The sequence below is a fragment of the Delphinus delphis genome, chromosome 1 (genome assembly GCF_949987515.2).
Source record: "Delphinus delphis chromosome 1, mDelDel1.2, whole genome shotgun sequence".
Lineage (NCBI taxonomy): Eukaryota > Metazoa > Chordata > Mammalia > Artiodactyla > Delphinidae > Delphinus > Delphinus delphis.
This window is the reverse complement of record NC_082683.1, coordinates 153,128,131-153,151,224: the sequence shown is the minus strand read 5'-3', so window position 1 is coordinate 153,151,224 and position 23,094 is coordinate 153,128,131. Positions and strand designations below refer to the sequence as shown.

General features: G+C 40.5%; 1 pseudogene; it reads right to left on the bottom strand.

Moving 5' to 3' along the window:
• Positions 1-1,685: 1,685 nt before the first annotated feature.
• Positions 1,686-22,991, bottom strand: LOC132430107 (centrosomal protein of 78 kDa-like; annotated as a pseudogene).
• Positions 22,992-23,094: the final 103 nt, after the last annotated feature.

Below are 23,094 nucleotides of genomic sequence, written 5' to 3'. Positions count from 1 at the left end.
CTTTGAGGATGGCTGTATACCATATGCCTGCTGTGATGATCCAGAATGAACACTAGCCTACAGCAGCCCCGAGGATCTGTACAGTAAAGAAACCTGATTAACTTTACTTAAGCCAGGTTCTCCCTTCTGCCGGCCTATAAACCTTTCAGTAGGGACAGGTGAGGAGGTGGCAGCGTGAAAGTCCCTCTTGAAAATAAAAACACTGCTCCTCAGAAGAGTGGGGCATAATTGTCTCCAGGCTTCTTCAAATTCCTCATCCATACAGACGTCAGTGGTCTAAAATGCCACCTGAACGTGTCTTTTCCATTCTTAGCTGTTTTCTGAGGAAGCCAGCTCCATGCACATGGGTGGTTAAGACCCGCTCTCCTCCTCCTCGCGGCCTCCTTTAGGGGCACTTGCCACTGCCTGGTGACACTGCACTGATCCTCCAGAGCCTGTGCCTGTGGCTCTGTAACACATCCCTCGCACACTCACGGCTCTGGACTTCCGCTATCCTCTCTGCCTTGAGTGTCCTTTCCCTTCACCGGCTGACTCACCAGTTTTTCACAAGTCCTTTAAGACTTAGCTTAGGGACTGCCTCTTTGATGACTTTTCTTTGCCTCACAGCTCCCCCTCGTCTTCCACAAACACTGACCAAACGCCCTGAATATGCCCATCACAGCATGTCACGTGCAGGATGAGACATCTGCTGTGTGTCTTCCCCTCTCACCCCACTGCTAAAGGGCCAACGCTACATTTTGCTCATTGTTTCACTCCTCTAACACCCAATCCATGACTAATGAACTAACTAGTACTGTAGGAGCCCTCTTAGTAACAATCAGGCAGAAACTTCTAGAAGAAATCTGACACTCCAGCTGTTCTCTGCTCTCACCTTTCAGTCTGAATGAACTAAAGACTTATCTGTACATGTTTTACAGGGAGACATAATTCAATCCAGAGATGTGTCATCACATACTCTGCCGTTTAAAAATTCTGCTCACGATGGGGGAAGGAGTCAGGTGTGCTTTCTGACAGCCCCACTGTTTTGCACTTCTAGTGCTCACTGCCTTCTCGCTCGGTGCCTTCCTTACACCCTTCTTTTAACAAGGAAACAGGATAACAAAGTAATTAAGAGCCTGGGTTCTGCCTATCTGTGAAACAGAAACATAACCAAGGACATAGAGAATAGATTGGTGGTTGCCAAGGGGGAGGGGGTGGGAGAGGGTTGGATTGGGAGTTTGGGATTAGCAGGTGCAAACTGGTGTATATACAGGATGGATAAACAAAAAGGTCCTACATGGGACTTCCCTGGTGGCACAGTGGTTAAGAATACACCTGCCAATGCAGGGGACACGGGTTCGAGCCCTGGTCCAGGAAGATCCCACATGCCAGAGAGCAACTAAGCCCGATGCCACAACTATTTAAGCCCATGCACCTAGAGCCAGTGCTCTGCAACAAGAAAAGCCACCACAGTGAGAAGCCTGCACACCGCAACTAGAGAAAGCCTGCGTGCAGCAACAAAGGCCCAACACAGCCAAAAATAAAAAAAAAAAAAAAATACATTTATTTTAAAAAAAGTGGATGTATTTAAAAAAAACCAAAAAGGTCCTATTGTAGAGCACAGGGAACTATATATCCTGTGATAAACCGTAATGGAAAAGAATATGAAAAAGAATGTATATAAATGTGTAACTGAGTCACTTTCCTGTACAGCAGTAATTAACACAACACTGTAATTCAACTATACGTCAATAAAAAATAAAATTTAAAAAAAGTGCCATAAAAATAGTCACAGAAGGGGGACTTCCCTGGTGGCCCAGTGGTTAAGACTTCGCCTTCCAATGGAGGGGGTGAGGGTTCGATCCCTGGTGGGTGAGCTAAGATCCCACATGCCTTGTGGCCAAAAAACCACAATATAAAACAGAAGCAATGCTGTAACAAATGCAATAAACACTTTAAAAATGGTCGATATCAGAAAAAATCTTTAAAGAAAAAATTCACATAAATCAGAAACAAATGAAACATAATAAAGTCCATACATTTAAAAAAAAAAAAGAGCATGGGTTCGGGTCACATTGCAGCTTTCCACTTACTTACAGCTGTGTAATTCTGGGCAACTCACATAATGTCTCCTCAGACTCCTCATCTATAGACGAGGATGGTAACAGTTCCCTACCTCAGAGCGTTGCTGTAATCCATAAACACGGTTAAGTGCCTTGGTAAATGTTTGAGGCTCTCTGGTTATTGTGAATTAAAATACCTCAATGGCTTCTGGCCATGTGATTTATAATAGTTTGACATTTAACCAAATGGTAAAACTATTCCATTTATTATTCCCATCTCTTTTTAACCCTTACCCTGCTTTGTTGTTTATATTTTCTCCCAACACAGAGTGCTCGTTCCAGGAGAATAAAGGCTTTATTTTGTTCACTGCTGAAAGCAATAGCACCCAGAAAAGTACTGTACATATGAAGCCCTCAGTAAACACTAGCTGAATGAATGGTGCAAAGTGTCACAAGGAAAAGTACACCAAAACTTTCATTATAATAAAAAAGTATAGATAAATCTTTCTCTAATGGCTTCCAGTCAAGTAACTGAAACCACCATATGCTATAATAAAAACATAAGTAATTTATTAAAATGTGAAGGCAAAAACATAATTTTAAAAGATTTAGACCTATGTTAGGCATGATAGAGTATGGATGCTTTCTTGAAATTCACAATCAGATCCAGGAGTATCACTTTCAGAATGTTCTAGTAGATTGAGTTTACTTTTAGTTGTCTTTGATGAAAGTCACTATTCTACTCTCTTTCTTAACAGAAATGTTTTTTTGAAGACTCACTTTTAATTGGTTTATTAACCAAAGAATTATTTTGCCCAATTCCTTTGCTTTTCTGCTTTACAGGTGAGTCAGAGCAGGAATGCAGGTCCTTCCGAGGTTGTTTCCTAGCAGAGTATTTTTTGGTATATTCACCTGCTTTGCTCATTTTCTCTGAAGAAGACCTGCTATTTCTAGATAATTCCTCTTCTTTTCTTTGACTTCCAGTTCCAGAAATGACGTCTGCTGAAGGGCGAACATGTTCTAGCAATGAATCTTCAAAAGACTCCTGCCGCTGCTCTGTGACTGGGACCCCAGGTTGTCTTTGGAAGTTTCTAAGGCCTCCTGAGTAGACACTGGGATATGGAAGGAGTCAAGAGGCAAAGGAATCCTAGCGTCACCTGTAATTTTCTGAAACTGGACGGAAAAACAAAAGACAAGACAAAAATTCAGTGATGAACAGAGCCAACCATTAAAAAGTAGAGCTCAAAACTTCAATGTTACTCTGTGATCTTATTATTAACACAGTCAATATTCAGAAGATTTCAGAGCCAGTTTTTTTCTAATTATATCTTGCCAAGTGATTCGTAGCTTAACCTAGCTATATCCAAGACTATGTCCGCTACATTTTCAGACTTTGGTGATTGGGGTACTTATTACCCATTTCCTTTCCCTCACTAAAAATAAAACCCTATTCTGTAAGATAATTAATTTCTTTTCTATCCTCCAGGCACATGCAAACAGTATATAGTTTGTGACCAGACTGTGTTCTCAAGCTGTCAGTTCCCAAGACCAGTCTGAGATTGGCTGATGGGGGCTCCAAGCAAGGCTAGAGGAAAAGCTGACAGGTTTCCCCTCCCATTTCCATAACCAGGTGATTCACTATGATATGTTACCTATTAGCTATGTCTGGATTACTTATTTTAAAAATTATATCAGTATGTGTACCTTCATTGTAAGCTGACTGCATACAAATGGAAACCTAAGTAAAATATGAATAGAACAGACATTTATATAATTTAAAATCTGGAATATTTTCTCTAATAAGGATAGTTTGCTTTAACTCATAAATTTTCTAGAGAACTTCCAGTCTCCTTATTTACAACAATACAGTGTCATGAAATGGGCACACATTTACTAATCTCAGATTTGGAAAGGATTCCAGAGTCTTCTAGCTCCCGAGCATGTGAACTATTAGAGACTGATCATTATTGTTTTCCCCCTGACTTGGTCATTTCCTTTTTGCTAATCACTCTTAGAATCATTAAGTGCTGTTCTGTCCACTTACTTGGATATTTTGCATTTGTCCTGGGGCACCCTGTTTTGATTCTGATTTTTCTTCTTCAAGTCCCTTCTTTTCTTCTTTACGTGGACTACTAACAGTAGAATTCATCTGGGGACGACCTAGTAAATGAAAATCTGACTGATCTATACCAGCCATTGTGGCCAGCTGCCCAAGCCTGGACCAGAGGAGAAAAGGAGAAAAGACAAAGGTTATTATAATCACATAAGAGCAGTTTAGATTTCCCCAGACCTACAATCATGAAATACTTCTAAAATCTTAAAAGCCAACATCCTACTCCAGACTACAAGCCTCTCTCTCCCCCTAAATCTCAGCCCTTTCCAGATTCATCCTCTAAGACACATCCCACTGTCTCACTTAGCAGCTTCAACATGTACCATGCATGTCATCCACTGCCAGTCACACCTCTATTCCCACACTTCTTTACCACCTTTCCTCCAGTTTCCAAGAATGTGTTTGTTCCTTCCTTCCCAACACCAACACCAATTCATTCACTGACAAAACACCACTCCATCAACTATCAGTCTCCACTTCCCTCTTCCAGCAAAATTGCTCCCAGTTGAAAACCACGGACCTATATCTCCCCTGCAGATTTTTAATAATTTTTATGTCTAAGGCAAAAATAACTTTAATTCAAACTTATCAAACAAGCAAAATAAGTGAAAGATAGGAAAATTCTTATGCATTCCCGAATATTTTCAATGAAAACTGCCTTCAATTTAGTCTTACAAAAAACTACACCTACTAATTACTCTATTTACAGGTTACTCTTTTATAATGAGCTCCCCACTCTACCAAAGCAGGCTTCCCTATTTGCATTTATTAACAAATTTAACTCCTTATTTTAAAAAGTCAACTATATTACCTATAATTACACTAAATATGGCCACGGAAGTGATGAAAATTGCTCCAGTTCCTCAGCAAACTACCATTATAGTCGCAAAGAGAAGAACGCCATGAAGAGAAATGAACTAACCCAGCAACTTTAAGGAGATCCAAGAAAGCATGGAACTTCTGAAAAGAATTCTCAATGCTGCCCAAAACACCTGCATCATCCAGGATCATGCTTGTCAATGAGTGGGCATGAAGGGCTGCAGACAAAGAGAAATTCATATTTCTTAAGTGGGCATTTTCATGTTCCAGCTATAAAAGAAGACTAAAAATGTCTGACATGATTTTTTCTCATTGTCATCAGAAGTAGTCTTGCCTATTTTCAAGGAACAAAACTAAAACACTCAAACTGTAATTAATTTGTAATTAACCTAATTCTCCACCAGTAAAGACAGAGACCGTATCACATAGTAACCAAAACCCACAGGCACCCAACAAAGTTTCCTATATAACACTTAGGTGGTATATAAATAAACCAAAGTTACCATTTTATTAATGATCTTTCACAAAATATCACATTTCTAACTAGTTCAATTCATAATGGAGCCTCATTCCACATTAGAAAATGACCTGCTTTAAGTTTCTCTTAAATTAGAAAATGAAATATAGAATCTGATTTGAATAAAACATATTACATCTCTGCTGAATGTTAAGGATTAACTTTAGTGAGCAAAATATCTAATGCTTACATTTAAAAGTCCTAAATCATACCCAACCCAATTTATTAAATGTACAATCACCAATATTTTCTTTGGCTTCTTGAAAATATTCCCCCCGTGCACTCTTCCCCTTCCGCTCATCATCTATGCACTTAAAACCCCCTGTAAGCTCAACTCTAGTATTTCTCAGAAAGGCCATTAATGTTCATGATGCCCCTTTTGCCTTACATGAGCAGGTGCTCAACATTTATTGAATGAGTGTCCGCCAATCCAATGGATGCACTTTCAAAAATTCCTCCCTACACTCACCCTGTGATAAATTATATTTGGATAGAACTTTTTAGATTATGCCCTGCTTTCATGCACATTCCCTAATGTAATTCTCATAGTATATATTTTTATCTTTCATTGCATTCTTAGAAGTTTTCCAATATCTTAAATTTATTTAAATGATTCACTTTCCTAATTCATTGCCAGGAGAGTCTCATCGTGTCTTTTATGTTACTGTATATACAGTATATGCACAAAAAGTGCCTTCTTGAATCAAAGAATCATGAACAGGAAATAAGCTAATGTCATATAAAAGCACGCGTGCGCACGCGCGCGCACACACACACACACACACACACACACACACAAAACCAGATTTTCCCATTTTTAAAAACATGCTTTCTGGAATATAGATCATATGATCACTAAATACCAGTAAATGCAAAAGTCCATATGACACAACCAATTTGCAACATATTACAGTTTTAAAGCTTACAAATTATGTGTATATGGCTTAAAATCAAATCAAAATAAAACCAAAACACTCTCTAAAGCAGAATAAGAAATCTGTTTACCTCACTGACTCGTTTATCAGCCTTCAGTCTCATTACTCTTTCCTCCTTTAACTGCTTTAGGCATTCCTCCAGGTTATCCTAAACAAACAGAGTCAATATTATAACTAATTCATAGTATAATATCCCAAAGCCTTTCCAGCTATTGGTCTCATCAGGATTTAGGGGCAGAGCCAGAAGTGAACTCAGATTTTAGTCTGCTACTGGTAATATCATACCATGCTAGTGAAATGAATTATCAAAATCTATCAAATTAGCATAGGTAAGATTTATTTAAATTCCACTCTTTCCAACATAAATTTGTGGCAGCCCACCATAAAAGGCATATGCGTATAACATAGTAAGTCAGAAATAAGAAGTTAAGACCAAGAAAGAAAAATTCTATTTTTATTTGTGGGTCTCTTTATAGCAGGAAGTCCTATTAATGAACATGCTTAACATACCTGAATTACATAATTGCAGATTCAAAAGCATGTTTTTAAAAAGTAATCACTTTTAAAGCAATTTACAGTCAAGCACTGTTCCTGGAGTTCCCTGGGTATTAGATAATCTAATCATCAAAACCCTAAGAGGGGGCTTCCCTGCTGGCACAGTGGTTAAGAATCTGCCTGCCAGTGCAGGGGACACAGGTTCGAGCCCTAGTCCGGGAAGAACCCACATGCCACGGAGCAACTAAGCCCGTGTGCCACGACTACTGAGCCTACGCTCCAGAACCCATGTGCCACAACTACTGAAGCCTGTGTGCCTAGAGCCCGTGCTCCGCAATAAGAGAAGCCACCGCACCGCAACGAAGAGTAACCCCCTGCTCGACGCAACTGGAGAAATCCCGCCAGCAACAACAAAGACCCAACGCAGCCAAAAATAAATAAATAAAATAAAAAACCCTACGAGGAAAAAACAATCACTAACGCCATGTTATTTTACAGATGAGGGAAACAGAGGCAGAGAAGCAGAGTAAGTAGAGCAGCACAGCCAAGGTCACACCACTAAGCAGCAGAGCCACACTGTGGACTCAGGAAGCTGGGTGCCATTCCTGCTCACGGAGGTGGTAGTCTTCCCATTCACCAAGGTCACTGAAATAAAATGAACACTGATAAACTCCCTTAGGAGTTTCAGGAAATAAGACACTTCGGTCTGTGAAGTGGGGACACTGCTTGCATTAGGCAGAATTCTAACAGAGCCCCTAAGACTCCTGCTTACTGAAGTACACAAACCTTCCACTTATCCAATCAAACTCTAAATCTAGCTGTAGTGAAGGGATTTTGCAGACGGAATTAAGGTTCAAAATCAGTTGATTTTTTAAGATAGGGAGATTATTCTAGGTGGATATGGCCTGCTCAGGCACCCCATGAAAAGGACCTGAACTCTTCCCGAATTGAAGTACAAAAGAGACAAGAGGGAGACTCTCCATTGCTGGCTCTGAAGAAGTCAAATGCTGCAGCAGGGAAGGCAAGCGAGAGGCCTCTAGGAGCTGAGACTGTCCCCCGACTGACAGCCAGCAAGGAAATGGGGACCTCTGTCCTGCAACTGCAGAATCTGAATTATGCCAACAAGCCGAAGAAGCCTGGAGGCATTCTTTCCCAGAGCCTCTGGATGCTAACACAGCCAGACTGACATCTTGATTTCAGCTCTGTGACCCACACAAACTATGGTGAACATCCAACGTTTGGGGCTCAATGTCTTACACTTAAATTTCACGTGCTTTAACACTCTCAGGAGGGAACTCACATGTTCCCGTGTGTATCTGAGCAGGAAACCCAGTCACGCTGTGCCTGGACTTCTGACCTACAGAACTGTTAGCTAGTTAAACAGGTATTGTTTTCAGTCAGTAAGAGTGTAGTAAAAGAATTAATATTCTACTCAACTTCCAGGTTTGTGAACAAAATAAACGATTTTCATTGTTTTAGGCCACTGTTTCAGGGTGGTTTCCTATGCAGCGATAAACAATCAGAATACCTACACTTATGAAAACAGTACGGTATATTTATACATTTTAGCTGCTTTGAACAATCACTTAAAGAATGAGGAACTCTATTATATGCCATCATTGGGAGAGGAGCTGGTATCACTTTCTGGAGAGTAGCTTTTGGTACCTAACAACACTCCTACATCAAGGGTTTACCCTAAGGAAATCAAAGATGTGGGCAAAGATTTATCTACCAACATGATGTCATAAGATTGTTTATAACCAAACGCTAGAAGAAAGCTAAGAGCCTCCAAATTGGGATTGGTTTAAACAAAAACAGCTCACCGTCTGAAGGAATGCGCTATGAAGCCACTAAGAAAAGAATGACAACAGGTCTCAACCAGAGTTAATGAATGGGCTTCAGGAGTTCTACATTCAAAATACATCTGTGCGTTTTTCCTGGGAGATGATGCATAAGCTTAATCAAATTCTCTGATGTAGAAGAGTATTTAGTGACAAGACAAAATATTTTTGATACTTCTTTAAGACAAAAGAGCAGATTAGGTGTGTGTACATGCAGAGGTGGCTTTTATTTCCTTCAATGAGTTGTTCATTTTTTCAAAAATTTGCTCAATGAACATATATTTTTATATTCAGATCATGTTTAAAAAACTGACAGTCTAAGAACTTCAAATTCTTTAATGTTTCATTACTAAAGCCAGCCAAGTTTTCAATGGGGAAAAAGGGGAAAAAATGGAAAAATTCCTCTACTTTCAATATAATGGTTTAATAAATCTTCTAAAACCAATTTCAAAGAAATTCTAAACAAATAAGCAAACAAACCAACCCTCACCACAGTCAGAGGAAAGTAGAGTAAAACTTCCTGACAGGTTCAAAATAGCACATCAAAGTGCAATTACTTGGAATAGTTTCTCCCTCTAGTGGAGAGAATTAGAATAGTGTTAAATTTTTGTGAAAAAGTGTGTCCTCCTACTACAAAGTATTAATAATTCATATCCCTTACATGGAAATATGGAACCAAAAAAATTAGAAAGTAAAATTACTTGATATTCTATTACTTAAGTAAGACTAATGATAAGGCTTTGGAATAATTTCCCTTCCTATCATCTGCTCTCCCTTCCTCCCTTCTGTACACTGGTTAGGGTGATTTTTCTGGGACAAAGCTCCCATCATATTGGATATCAAAGTTTATGTTCACCTTTCCTCCATTTAACATTGAAATCAATAATTTCTCATATAATCAGGGGATTCATAACCTTGATTTTTTTTTTTGTGGGCAACAAAATATTCCACTGAGTGGGTTTACTGGTTAACCATTTTACACATTTAAATTCTTTCCAACTTTTCAATATTATAAGACAAAATAACCGTTTTTATGCATAAAGGCTTTTTTCTGTATTGAGAATAACATTCTTGCAATAAATCCATAAAAATGAGTTTGAGGTCAAAGCAAATGAACATTTTTAAGGCTCTGAGGTACCTGTCTCCAAACTTCTTTCCAAAAGATTTCTGAGATTTTACACTGCCATCAGCGATGTATCACTTGGTATATAACCTCTACTGTAACTGTTGGCTTCCTTCCTCACTTAGAGTGCAAGTTATTTGAAGATAGGGGGTGTATTTTATTAAGTGTTTATCCCCAGCACCTGTGCCAGCACAATAGATGGTCAATAAATAATTGCTTAATAAGGAAAATCCCTGCCAATACAAGATGTAGGTGTGTGAAAGACAGACTGTGTGTTTTTCTCTAACTGGATAGATGAAAACTTGTCATCTTCTTTAATGTGCAATTTTTTGGCTTATAATTAGTAATTAAATTTCTCTTTTAGATTGTATTGTAAAAATTCAGACTCTGAGGCAAATGGGCCTGGCACTACCCATTAGCTATATAACCTTGGACAAGTTCTATAACTCTAGGCCTCAACTTCCTCATCTATAAAATGGAGATAAGCTCCCACATCACAGAGCTCTTGTGAGGATTACATGAGTTAAAACACATATAAAATTAGAAGAGTGCTTGGTACACAGCATATGTCCAATTAAGGCTGAATGAATAACATGTGGACGCAAACAGTAGTGAAGGGCTTAAAATGAAATGGTCTCATCCCACTCCCACATCCAGCAGTCAAGAAGCGACCGATTCTTTACTCAGGTTTTTAATTGTAAAATACGATATGTGTACTGAGAAGTGCAGAGGACAAAACTCTCAATGTGACAAATAAAAAGAGAATACTTACATAACCACTACTGGAATCTGAAAGTATTGATACTTGTCAGCATCTCAAACCCGCCCCCCATATCCTTTTCTCATCACAATCTCCTTCCCTCTTCCCAGTTAAACACCATCCTCATTTCTTGACAATCCTTTCCCTTAACCTGCATGCATCCCTAACAAAAGAGTTTAGTTTTGTCAACATCTAACTTTATGTAGAGGATCATAGTATATGAAGTCTTTTCTTATTTCTTTCACTCAACATTGGTTTAAAAAATTCATCCACATTGCAGCCTGTAGCTCTAGTTCATTCAATTTTATTGCTTGATAGTTTTCCCACTGTATGAATATGCATAATTTATTAAATTTTTGACTCTTAATGGACAGTTTGTTTTCAGTTTGTGCTAATGCAAATCATGGACAGGAATCCTGCTGTACCGGCTATTCTGGTGCATTTACACAGGGCAGGGGTGAGGGCTGCTGGCTCACAGGCTATTTATATACCTTCAGTTGATGGAGAGTGCTAAATGCTTTCCAAAGTGGTTGTGTCGATTTATACTCCAGTATGAACAGGGTAGAAGATTCCCATAGTACTCCAGGTCTACAATACCTGATAGTACCACACTTTATTTATGTATTTGTCAAACTGATTAGCATCTGGTTTCATTGGTTTTGACTCACTTTTCTCTTATTACTTAATGAAGTCGTACACTTTTCTGTGTTTACTGGCTGTTTGGATTTCCTTTTGTATGAGGTTTACGTCAACTATTGTTATTTTTTTATTATTTTTTTATTTTTGGCTGTGTTGGTCCTTGTTGCTGCGTGCAGGCTTTCTCTAGTTTCAGTGAGCAGGGGCTACTCTTCATTGCAGTGGCTTCTCTTGTCGTGGAGCACAGGATCTAGGAGCGTGGGCTTCAGTAGTTGTGGCACGTGGGCTCAGTAGTTGTGTTGCAGGCTCTAGAGCACAGGCTCCGTAGTTGTGCAGCACGGGCTTCGTTGCTCCGCGGCATGTGGGATCTTCCTGGACCAGGGCTCGAACCCGTGTCCCCTGACTTGGCAGGCAGATTGTTAACCACTGCGCCACCAGGGAGGTCCAACTATTGTTATTTTGAATTCTTCCCCATTTACAAGTAATACTCTTACATGACTATTTTCTGACTAAATTTGAGACATTATCTGTTCACTTTCTATTTTACTAAGTAAGGGTTTATTTCCTTTACACTCTTCCTATGTCCACACTGCTCAGTAAAGTTATGTCATCATGAGTTATTCCACTGCTCATGATCTCTTTGACTTGTAGTGATATACTTAAAAACCTACATTGTTGATCAACTATAACCTCTCTCAACGTCACGCTTTCTAAAATGAGGACATTCATACCATCTTCCCTTTTTTCTACCTCCTGTCTACCTTTCAAACCTAGCTTTTACGTTGTCAAAGTTGAAATTTATATTCTGTTCTATGTGCAGTTAAGTCTTCTGTTATTTGAGAGTCAGTAGGGAGTAAGGTTTAATAGAACAGGCGGAGAGCCTAAACTCAAAGCCTCGATCCAACCCTAAATTAGGTACAGCCTCGGCAAGTTCCTTCCCTGTCTTAGCTTCCTTTTCTCAGAAGTGGGAAAGGGGCTTCCCTGGTGGCCCAGTGGTTGAGAGTCCGCCTGCTGATGCAGGGGACACGGGTTCGTGCCCCGGTCCAGGAAGATCCTACTTGCCGCGGAGCGGCTGGGCCCGTGAGCCATGGCCGCTGAGCCTGTGCGTTCGGAGCCTGTTCTCCGCAAAGGGAGAGGCCACAACAGTGAGAGGCCCGCGTACCAAAAAAAAAAGTGGTAATGATATTAGCACCAACCTCATAAGGCTATTCAGAGGATTAAATGAGTTAATATATGCTAAAACACTTAAAGCCTAATATATACATACTAAGTATATACTAGTACACAATACATTTCAGTACATACCAAGTTAATACAAATACATACTAAATATAGTTTAGGTTAGTTATTTGTTATTACATGCAAGTTGACAATAAAAGCTGCAAACCAAGACAGTATTGCCATTATTACAATTAAATTAATATTGCCCACTGCAGATGTACTGTCTCTGTGTATAGACTACACCTCGTTCCATACTGTGTCAGTGTCACTGCCCTTGTGCCGGGTGACCACATACCCCAAACCGCCTTGGGCTGTTCCAGTTTATACCTGTTGTCCTGATGTTACAGCATTAGAGCGCCTCCTTACACTACTGAAGTGTTCTGGTGTGGACAACAAATTACATAGGTGGTCATTAGCCCCGTGTGTCGCTGAAAAGGGGGACATCTATAGTGTCAAGTTTAAGTGGATTCTTCTCTTCCTCACCAATAGTAGGTTAAAAATCAACCATAGCTTAGTTTGCTTCATGTTTATGTCCGTATAGCCTTTTATCCTCTGGAGTTCAAGTTCCTTCTCCTCTTCCTCTCCCTCCTCCCTTCCAACAGTGCCGAATACCTAGTAAGTACAATATGCCTCAAGGTGTTTCTAAGCTCTCAATCACACAATCAACAGAAGCCTCTCTAATCTAGACTAGCTGCTCTCTGCACTGAATCCCCTATTACCTTCCTTCTTGGTTTATTGCCTCATTTTGCTGGATTATTTCTATAAATAGCTTAAGGTGTAGCACAGGACGTCAATTTTTCAAATTTCTTTGTGTACAAAATATCTTCTTCAGCCTCCACTTATGACTGATAGTTTGGCTGGATACAAACCCCTAGGGTGAAAATTATGTGCCTGAAAAACTTTGGAGGTTTCTTTCTAATGCCTTCCAGGATCCATGGTGCTGATGACAAGTATGATAAAGTCAGATTTTAACTTTTTGTTTTAGGTGACCAGTACTTTTTTCTCTGGAATGGATGTATCCTGTCAGTATTTTATTCTATGTTAATTTATTTTTTCAGTATTTTAAAGTTTCATAATGAAGGGTGCCTAGGTGCGAGTCTATTCTTGTTCATCTTGCTCAAAACGTGAGTAACTATTTTCAATCAGAGGCCTGATGTCTACTTTCAGCTGTGGGGAATTTTCTTGCCCCTGACAGCTTCCCTCCATTTTTTTTCTGGGTCTGGAGTTTCTAATAGTAACATGTTGCATCTCCCAGATGCAGCCTCTCTAACATATTGCTATCACGTTTTCCATTGTGTCTTTCTTTTTCATATAATGAGAAATTTTTAAAATTCCTCCTGAATTTATTTCAGCAACCATATTTTCATTTCCAAGAGACCTCTCTTGCTTTCTGACCATTCTCTTTTTAATTAACACCCTAGTCTTATTTTATAGTTGCTAGCTCTTTTTAAACCTCTCTCAGGATACTAATTAGGGTTTTTTCTTAAATTATTTTGTTCCCTAAATTGTCCCTGGTCCTACCAGGATATGTTTTCACTCTTTTTCCCCCTCTCATGTTGTAAGCTTTACTCAACTATCAGGCAAATGACAGTTATTTTCTATTTAAGAATGAGCGCAGAAAGCTCCCTGAAGTCAACGACTGATTGGTTTCTTATGCAGGAAAAAGCGGGGAGTAACTGTAATAGGATCCCCCCCAAACACAATTTTCTAGGATGTAAAAACTCACACTAGCTGCCCTAGTTCTCCCCAGTTTCATTGTTTTCAAAATGAAAGCATCTCATTTCAGGAGCGTGAGGGCGGGGCTGGGAGTCCGTTCCTCCAAACACAACCCTTCAATGAGCTCCCCTATTTCAGTCACACTTTTAACTAACTCCACCCTCTCTCCTACATGCGCATCTGAGCATGGGGCTACTTCTGCAGGTGGGGTCAGAATCCTCCTCAGTTGCAGGTGGTCCCTGTGCATATTCTAGATGATGCTTTTCCTCTGTTCTACTGCTTCGGTTTCACACTCTTCCACTTGTCTTCTGTCTTTCAAAACTATGTTGAAATCTCTTGATTGTTGTGGGCTTATATAATTAAACACTTTGATACCATCCTTGTAGTGTCTTGTCAAAACGGAGAAGAGCTGAAAGGGTTCTCAGTGCATTCTGAATCTGCTATTCTGTGGTCCCAGTGTGTAAACTTCTTGGTCTTCCCCAGTGTCTATCATTGCTATTAGAAATACAATCTCCTGGTCTACTCGTGAAGGAAATGAATACAACACATCTAAAATGACAAGGAATGCGGGTTAGATGCTCTAGGGTCTTGTCGTACTCTGCCATTTACTAATAAACCACTTACGTGCTACAAATTGTAGGTGCTCATTTATAAAATGAAAGGGGGTAACTCTACATGAAATATAGATTTCTCCTACTCTAACATTTCATAATTTTCTAAGTTTTTTTCGTAAAATTTCTCTATATTAATTTTAATTTAAAAAAGTAAAATCTGACTTTCTCTTTTGAAAATCAAAGAGTTAATTCCCATAGTCCTATAATAATGGGATAATTAGTTCTGAAACCGGTCAAGTTTCATGTTTCATATGAAAAGAAAATCATATTAAATAATTTTTAAAAATTAAACATGGACTTTGTAGCACAAAGACAAGGTCCCCCCCAAATGGTGTTCCTTTATTAACTAGAAATGTTCAGCTCTGTATTAAAGTTGAAATAAAATAAATGTATTATTTTTTAGGTGCAAAAATTTCTTATGAAAATCAATTTTTCTTTTCTGTCCATAGAAACAAAAGTATGCAATGACATTAGAGGTCAGGTTTATTTGGTAATAGAATGTAGCTTCTTGATATTTTTTATTTGAGGAAAGGAGAATATCAACATCAAAACTTTTTTCAACTTTACTTTTATTTAAAATGAGGCCCTATTTTCCTCTTATAAAAAGACAGTTCAACTAGAATTGTCAATTTTCTCATCTGTAAAACAAGAGCACTGAATCAGCTGACTACATTCATTCAGAACTCAATTTCCTTATCTTATGATCACTAAGGTTCTCCCTAAATCTAATATACTAAGGTACTAAAGAAAGGAAAATATATTACTAACGACATGTTTTGATTTTTATTTCTTAGAGTTCAAATGTCCCCCATTCACCTTGGTCTAAGCTTAACCAGTCAAGGAGATACAACGCAGATGGGAGGAGAAAACAGAACCCTCACACAAGCTGTGCCGTGTTGCAATCAGCCTTCCGTTTGAAAAATAATCTTCTCTATAGCTTTAAAGTGATACCTTTGTACTGGCAATGCTTCTTGTTTCAAACTGATTTTCTCTGGCTCTTCCCAAACACTTTCTGAGGAATCATCAACCTCTTCGATTTCTGAGGAGGAAGGAGCCTCTACTGTCACAGTCACAGGAAATTCTGATGGACCTGAGTGTCACAAGAAGGAGATAGGAAACCACAGAGTTGTTAAAGTGCAAAGAAAGAAGACAAGATTGTATAAAAGACAACATAAGCCAGATACCAAATATGCAAATATTAGAGGACATTTAACAAAAGTGATCCGAGGTATCATTATTTATAAATGTCTCTCACTGCTCCTTAGTCTAAAACAGGCAATGACTAAGTAACTTATTTTTGCTATGTTACTGTACAGACCTCTGTTGTACACAGTTAGGATTAGTAATGGGAATTGCCCATATTATTTTATTAAGTTTCTTTCACAGAAGCCAAGGGAAGATCCAAGGTAACCATTTTTTCTCAGATCAACTTTAGACTGCAAATGAAAAATTTATTTTTCACTATCAGACAAAAACAGTCTGGAAGAAAATGTAGTTTTTCAGAGGAAAATACATCAGTAAAGGGACTGATATAGAATCAGAAGAATAATCAGAAAGTCAACATATCTAAGCTGTGTATAATAGATGTTAGAATTTAAAAAAGTAAATCACATACACATACATAACTAAAACTGACCCATCAAAAATTTCATCTTCTCATCACCCTTAAGCCAAAACTAGGGTAACAGTAATACAATTCTCCTGTCAAGCTTCACTGCCACTGCAATGTTGTTCAGTTGGACATTTCCAAACATTTAAAACCTGACCTGGCCACAACCCCACAAAATTCTACAGATCATAAAGAAGTGTGCTGGGATTATGTAACTATGCAGAAGACAAGTAACTAGGACATCATTTTGACAACAAGCAGCAAGCCTGCAGCATAGGAAAATCCCAACAGGAGAGCGAGGCGCACACCTCTCTCTCTGGGCATGCAAGGGCAGGACTGACACCCAAGATGCTCTTCTCTCAACCTCAGCAGTGGTGCCTTTCACAGAGCAACTATGCAGTCTCCCAGAACCACTGGGAAGGAGAATCTGATACTGACAGTATTAGCTTGCCGTGAGGCCATGAGTGAGGGAATGTGTGTGGCCTTGGTGAGAGAGCAGAGGTTTGGTAGATGTTGCTTTATATTGGCTTTTAGATCAGGAATTTGTACATATAGCCCGCAAACAACGTTTCTTGAAAACATATGAACATTCTTGAGTATGACAGCTCCACGTGAGGGGTCAGAAATGGCAGTCAAGTTCATTTCACTGGGTAACAGCTGATGTGCGGACTGGAGAACAGGCTTCCTTGTTTACAGACATAACCACAAGGCTGCCAGTTGTGTGCCAAACCCACACAACTACACAGTTGCATTGGGAGAGCGACCAGACAAGTTCTACACAGATTTATTTCAGAGAGGGAAATGCTTCCTGTAAGCCTCTGTCAGTTTAAAAAGCAAGAAGAATGACCATCCACCTCTCCCAATTCAAGCCCTACATATCATAAATATGATAGCTACACACCAGCAACTGATTACATACATCACGAGCTTTGATGAATGGCAAGCCCCTAAAAAGATATCAACAAAACGAAGTTAGATCTTGATGTAAATACATCACCAGTTAAACCCAGTTAATACAACTATTTAGTATTATGTACAGTAACCACACAGAATTGTGTATAAAAATAAATAAGCTCAAAACAAGGACCTGGAGGGCTCTGCTACGGAGAAACTGAACAGAATTCAGCCGACTGGCTTGGTAATAACTCTCTGAACTGCTGAGAGGCCCCTTCAGTTCCTATGTTCAAGATGGTTGAGATTTCAGTCTCACTTCTGTAAATGGTGATATTAATCATTCTCTAATTTACCACTCTGTGTGACGAGGATGGACCTGAGATAGTGTCTCAGGAAGAAGATAGAAAACCACAGAGTTGTTAAACTCAAGTGCAAAGACTGGGGATTCAACACTATACTTTATGCAACAGCAATTCACATTACCATTTGGTCAGATTCTTTCAACAAAACAGAAGCTGCACTCACATGTATTAAAAGACAAAAATTAACTGCCATCTGTATCAATATGTCAACGTGCTTCAATCACATGTTTTCATGAAAGTTTAAACATAAAATCACCTTTAAGATCTTGGCCATGTAATCTTCTCCCTGCCATGTCAAATTATACCCCGTGAAGTTTACTGTCTTAAGAGTGATAGAGTTCTTTATCATACCTTGACAAGTAACTAAAAGGAAAAATAAAAAACCACACACACAGTAAGACGAAGAGCCTATACATTTGTCAATCTTGACTTATTTGCTTTTCTTGAGTCAATTGGAGGTTTACAGCCACATTCTTAAAATCATTAACTACAATCTTCCCAAACAGGTAATTGATGAACTGATGCATTCTAAAACTTGTCAGTAACAAAGTTATTCCAGTTTACAGCAAGAGTTCTATTCTATTTAGGTACTAAAACTGAATACACTGAATACTGCAAACTTTCTTCCCAACCACTCAGCAAAGTACTACATACTTTTGAGACAAAGGAAAAAAAAGAAAAACCTAAAGAGCATAAGACTCCTCTGATTTTCATTTCCAATGATACATGCCAATCTTGATGAGCAATCAGTGATTTAAATGTCAACTATAAACCCAGTATTTTATTAGCTGCTATGCAGTATACTAGAGCAATAGAAGAGAGAGGACCTCAAAACCTCTGTTCCCTCAAATTGAAAGGCAGGCTTCCTGACCCCTCCAGACCACTACTGGACACAGGGAAGGGACACTAATGTTTCAGGACCCTAATCAAGAGTCACCTGCTTTGTGATTACTTCCATGACACACCCTCACCAACACCACTGAATTTGCTGCTCCTATGGGATGTTACATATATTTCCTATTTTAACACATACCACAGTGCATTATAATTATGATTGCAGATAGATGTTCTAACAATTTAAAGAGAATGATGACTTTTTTGCTCTTACATCTTGCTATTTCCCTTCCCATAATATTTCTTGAAGAGAAACCATAAAAATATAAACAAACAGAAAAAACAAAAAATATACGAAACATGTGGTTTGTGGCTTAACACAAACTTAAGTAAGATTAATTCTGACAGTATCCAGCATGACAAACTTCCATGGTACAAATGAGAATGGACCAAGGTTTGAGCAGGTACAGGAGACAATCCAGGTATGAACAACACCAAGAAAAGGTAGACAGGAAAAGGTAGACAGACATGGTGTGTAGGAAATCACGAGACCAGTCTAATGGGAAGAGACTTAAACAAGGCTGAAACTCACTTTCTAAACCTCCATCTCCAACTGGACAATTCACAAGACACAGGTGCACCAAAGAAGCCAATTATTCAATCCCTTTAATGGGGAGGAACAGTTTAAACTTTTATTGGTTTAGTTTGCCCCAAAAGCAACTACCAAATGTTGGCAGGACACAATGAAGGCTTACCTTTGTTAACATAGTTAAGTCTCTCTCTCTCACAACTAGCCCACTTAGCTCCAGGCTCCTTAGCGCACCCGACGCACTTACACAGCATTTAAGAGCTTTACACAGCTGGAGGTCACATCTTTATTTCTTATTGCAGGAACACGACTTCTGTAAACTTTATTTCTGTCACAACCTAAAGCAAAATTATTGTAAAATGAGTGACTTAAACCATACATTTTATCATCATTAAAAAGCATCTAAATAAAAAAAAAGCATCTGCTCTGTGCTAAGGATTAGAAACGACTCCTGCCCTTAAAGCCTTCATTAAGGAGGAAGATGTATAGACTTAAAATTTCAATCACATGAGACAAATAAACGTAAGCTTTAGGCACAGAGGTTCCTATGGAGGCAAAAAGTTATATCTAAGTGACAGCTTCATGATAACCCTGAAGTACAATCTAGAAAGATGAGGCTATGCAGAGCTGGAGTAGGAGGTGCATTAACTGCAGAGGGAACATCTGTGAAAAGATACTCAAGCCTGACACCTGCTGGGCACAGTAAATACTGCAGGTGGGGATGACTAAAGGCTAGGGGTCCAAGTGTGAGAAGAGACAGAAAGGAAAATAGAGATGTTGGCCGAAGCAAGCCTGGGAGAGAGCATGGCTTGTATCCCACAGGTGATGAGGCCTGGGGTTACCACTGGCTGAGTAAGGGTGCCTCCGCTGATTAGAAAAAGGAGCCACGCTGCTGAAGGACCAATTAGATAAAGGGAGTGACCACAGAAAGCTCTGCTTCCTCAGGGCCAAAGAGCCCCATGAGGCCTGGCCGAACGTAGTTCAGACTACACGCCTCTGGGCAGAGCACACGCTGGGCGGCTAGTATGCACTAACTCTGTGTGGGCAAGCCATTAGCAGCATTATTTTAGGCATATCTTTTTATGGTAGAAGATCACTTAACCTGAGTAGGCAGATGAACTTAGAGGAACTGAACCCAGGGGCCGCGAAACCACCCAGGAGTTTCTGCCACAGTCTGGGAAAAATGTAATATGGATGAAGAAGCAAATTTAGGAGGAGGCCAAAATCTACAAGATAGACCCACTGGATGCAAGACATAAAGAAAGTTCAGTGAAGGACCTCTGAAGAGAATGGGCTCTACAATAAATTTTTCTTACATTCAATGTAAAATATTAGGCAAAATTAAGTACCGTGGCCTTTCAGGTCCCTTCCAACTATAATTTCTTTTGATTTCTAACTTATTATTCTGGTTAAGTAAAGTCCCTTCAGAGGTATGGAACAGTTCTTATACCTGAATGGGATGCAAAGAATAATCTGACTTCTCTTCACCAGGGGATGAGTTGAACTATCCTTGCAGAAGAGATAACAGATGGTGTGAACCCCAGATCCTAGAAAAGGGCCAGGCACACGATAAGTGTTCAGCTTTTCAAAAACAAATGAACAATCACTTCCTCTCCTAGATCTTTACACCCTTCCTCTGCTGGCTACTTTCTCGCAGCTTATAAACATCCTCAAATATACCCACTTAAAAAAACTCTCAGACCTATGATTCTTTGGATATTCTTGTGGATAACCTAAGTCTCTACCATGCCTTCAAACACCTGTCCTCCCAAAAAGCCCAGATCTGTACCTCGGGCCCAGACCTGTCTACCAGGCCCCTCTAAAGCACTGAAGATGAAGTAAGATCCTCTCGCCACCCCCAATTCCTTTCTACTGTGCTCTGTATCTCACAAAAAGATGCAGCTGTAAACTGTCACCCACGCTTGCTGCCCTCCCTTTTCTAACTGGTCACCAGGCCTCACCCATTCTCTCTCAGATCTGCAAAACCCGGTCCCACCTTTTATAACTTAAGTGGGACCCTTAGATTCCAATTCACCCTGCACCCAATCAACTGCCTTCCACATGGAGGTCCAAGTGAGCCTCTAAACCAGAATTCCATTTCACTGTTCTTTGGTGTTTCCCGCAGCCTTCAGGATAAACATCCAAACTTCTGACAGGACAAACAAGGTGCCTTTCTGTTGGGCCCCACTAAGTTTTCAGTATCAACTCTCATTTCTTTCCCAAACCCTGAGTTCCAGTCCTGTACATTAGTTTTGCCATATTTTCTTACATTTCTCAAACTTCAACACACACTGCTTTCTCCTGCCACCCCAGGAGCTTCTACATATCCTTAGAAAGGATGGCACTTCCTCCAAGAAGCTTACCCTGAACTTTCCCTTCCAAGTTTCTGTGCTCTGCAAAGGGGAAAGATGGCGGGGAGGGATACATTACGAGTTTGGCATTAACATATACACACGACTATATATAAAATAATCAACAAGGACCTACTGCATAGCACAGGGACCTCTACTCCATATCCTGTAACGAACTGTACGGGAAAAGAATCTGAAAAGGAATGGATATATGTATAACTGAATCACTTTACTGTACACCTGAAACTAACACAATATTGTAAATCAACTATCCTCCAATATAGAATAAAAATTAAAGAAAAAAAGAGAGTCTGTGCTCTGTAGCACCAGAACTCACTTCTTCCAGAGCACTGACTACTGTGCTTGTGTTTACCTGTCACCCAGTAGAAGGGGAGCTTACCTAGGGCAGAAGCATCGTCTCCAGCAGCCCTTGGTTCTGACCACTCATTCAAGTGCCAGGCTACTTTACACACATAACCTGCTTAATTAATTCTAAGAACCCACAGAAAGAGTGGTTATTAATGTCATTTTACAAGTGTGGGGAATGTAGTGCAAAAGAAACCTGCCCAGGCCACAGAGAGCATAAGTCCTGGAATTCAAACCCTAAGCTGCCTTCACACCGGTGCTCTTTCCACTATATATGATACAACTATTGAAAAAAAATTTTTTTTTCCTGAGCCCTGTTTGAATGGAAAGGAAGTGAAGCTGGGATATATCCATTTCCTAATCGCTTTGGTGTGTACCAGGCAAAGTCATTCAACAGACCAGGTAACATCTGTGCAACAATTAACGATGCTCCAAACTGTGCTAAGTGTTCTACTTTGTAGAGTCTACAAGCATTAACACAGTGCATCCTTGTAATCGCCACAGACGGTCCTGTTAAGCCCATGCTACAGATGAGAACACTGAGACCTTGAAGCCTTAAGGCACTCGGCCGGGGCCACCGATCTGGCAGGAGTCCTAGGCCGCACGCCCCGTCTAGTGCACGCACACCCGGGCACTGGGCACCGGTTCTAGTGCCCACCCTCCACCTTGCAGCATTTAAAACCCCGCTTCTCAGCGCCCACACGAGGCCCCCTGGAAGCGGGAAGTACAAACCTGTCTCGACAAGCCGTGGCTGAAAGAAGCTCTGGATACAGATCAGGGGCAGCGGGTGCTCAGGAGCGGCGCCCAGTGCGCCCCCCGGAGGCGGTCGGCCTGAAGTCCAGCAGGCCCTCCCGCAGGGAAGCGCGCACGGAGGACAGAGGCACCGAGCCCTGCAGCGCGCACAGGTCCTCAGAGCGCAAGAAAGAGTCGGCCGCGCTGTCCCGGCGCAGCTTCACCGAGTGATCATGGCCCGGACGTGGCCTCGGGGACGCTGGCTGCGGACACGATGCCCACACCCGCCTGGGGGCCCTGGCTCGCCTTCCGGGCCCTCGGGCGCCCACCGCCCGGCGGCTGCGGCCCTGTAGCGTGCGCAGGACCCGTGTCGCAGCCAGAAGACATAGGGCCACGGGCTCCAGATAGGCCGGCCCCTCCATGCCGCGCTCCGGAGCCCCCGCACGGCCCGGTGTTAGCGCGTGCATCAAGGCCCTCCGCATAGCGGGGCTGCGGTTTAAGCCTCCGGGCGGGCCCGTGGGGGCG